General features: G+C 33.6%; 1 long non-coding RNA gene across 1 annotated transcript; it reads right to left on the reverse strand.

The window, feature by feature from the left end:
• Positions 1-20: 20 nt before the first annotated feature.
• LOC131171902 (uncharacterized) lies at positions 21-1882 on the reverse strand. Its single transcript, XR_009142562.1, has 3 exons — positions 1681-1882; positions 1161-1256; positions 21-75 (listed from the first exon to the last, which is right to left on the reverse strand). It is a non-coding gene; the product is annotated as an uncharacterized LOC131171902 (long non-coding RNA).
• Positions 1883-2306: the final 424 nt, after the last annotated feature.

A 2306-nucleotide genomic window follows, 5' to 3' on the forward strand; every position in this document is an offset into this window, starting at 1 on the left:
CATCATCACTTGTAACAAATTCACCACCAAACTGGCATATCAGTATAAGCTTTTTCTCGGCATTGAAAATCACTTCTGCACTAAAGATAAATGATTAAAAGATGTGTTATAGCAACCAAAAGAAACTTATATCTTATATTACCTCCAATTTCCAAAGTAACACTTCTATATGCAAAATAATTTCAAAGCAAAGTGTGGGTTTTATACCTCCCTACTAAACCTTCTGCAACCAAGAAAATCACATGCAATTTACAAAACCAACAACAACGGCAGATATAACAGTGGATTAGGGAGACAATACCTCCCATCCCAAAAGAAAAAAAAAATGCTTCCTCCTCTCCATAGACACGTGCCCCCCATACCAAAGAAAAAAAAAGAAAAAGAAAAACACCTTTGTAATCTAAACCCCTCTCTCACAAAAAAAGAAAAAAAGACCCAAAAATATATGAAATGCTAATGTTTAAACACAAACTTTAAATTTGAACTATAACAAAATAGATAGTTTATAAATAACTATCATTCATTAATTAGAATGTTCAAGTCAAGAAATTAATTCTTTATCTAACATTTCCCACTGAAATTTAACTAACAGGTTGATAAACTTTTAGATCATTTTATGTACTATATTTTTCTTGAAAATGAAGATCAATAGCAAAAAAAAAAAAAAAAAAAATGAGAAGTTACTCAGAAATAAGAAAGAATACACCTTCCACTTTACAATAGAAACTTGTAAACCCACACCCTCCCCAGAAAAAAAAAAAAAGAAGAAAAAAAAAACTGCAAGTGCACACACATCATGCTACAAGAAAATTGCACTGCCCCCGTGACAACCACCCCCCCCACCCCAAAAAAAAAAAAAAAGAGATGTCTAGCTCCATCGAAGGCCTTGAAAATGACATTTATTTCAGGGAAAAGGCGTAAAAAAACAAATTAGAAATGCAATTAATGTGTATTTGAAATAACGCAAACACATGTAGCACCACCAAATTTGAGAATAACTGTGAGTAGAATCATCTTGACAGGGAAGTCAAAAACACGAGCTGCATCAAGCAATTCACTATAAATTTTGCATTTTTAGCAAGGAGGTGCAAGAGCATGTCCCATAAAAAATTGAATCTATTCATTGAATTAATAATTCAAAGCAATGAACCACTAAATACCTAAGGTCCAGATGAGTTTGCATGTTTGCGTCCCCTTCAGACTAACACATTGATGAAACGTAAGACAAATTATCAACACAAGATGCTTTGGGCTTCCTACAGAAACAATATGGTCAAACAGCTCAAGATTTCACTATCACTATTTCGACCACTAAGAATGTAGAAAGCGATAACAGACAAAGCACAAAAAACTAAGCTTTCAAAGGCCAAAGATCACAACATTACGTTCCCACTTGGCCACTTCCCAGAAAAACCCAAAATTTACTACTTTCAGCAAGAAAACATCACATGCACTGTCACCAAACGCTATTTCTGTACCAGCAACAAGCCCATTCTATAAGATACCCAAAAATCCAAACTATAATTCAAGATAAAGAGCGCAATGATCAAATTAGCATAATAACATTAAGTTAAGATATGAGCTAATTGAGTACATGATATTAACATGTAAAAAAGGAGAATTGATATTTCAGAGAAGATAGAGACCGCAGATTCTAAGGGGGAGAGAAGAAGGGCTTACCAGAGAAAAGAGGTGCAGGGATTTCGGGTGCAAGGAAACCCTAGAGTTAGGGGCCTTGTGCAAACGGGCTGAATTATGGAAGCAAGGGGGACAAGGACGTCCTGGAACACGAAATAACAGAAGTGCGGGTATTATTGGTAAGGAGAAAAAACTAAGGGGTTATGTTGAATTTTGGAATATATATATTATATGAATACGGTTATTAACTTATGGATATGTGCTTTAACACCACTCACACGAAGGGCAAAGTGACCAAATAGTGCTAAAAATTCCCGGACAAATTTCATTGGCGGTTATTAAACTTTAAGAATAATTATATTATAGTCACTTAACTTCATTTTTTTAAGTTGCTTAATTTTAATTTAAATATCATTAAAGTCACTATTATTGGAGTTTCCAAATTAATATACTAATCTGTCATTTTTTTACAAAATAATTACCTAATTACCCTTATTTTACTTTAAAAGCTATTTTCTTTCTTTTTTTTTTTCTTTCCTTCACTTTTTCTTCCCCACTTTCTTTCACTTTCTCACCGCCTAAACACCGCCTCAAGTTTTCCTCCTTTAAGCCTTACTCTTACTCTTTGCCTCGTAGATCTCTAATCAAGATGTCAACAACAAAAATTA

This window comes from Hevea brasiliensis, chromosome 13 (genome assembly GCF_030052815.1).
Source record: "Hevea brasiliensis isolate MT/VB/25A 57/8 chromosome 13, ASM3005281v1, whole genome shotgun sequence".
Taxonomy (NCBI): domain Eukaryota; kingdom Viridiplantae; phylum Streptophyta; class Magnoliopsida; order Malpighiales; family Euphorbiaceae; genus Hevea; species Hevea brasiliensis.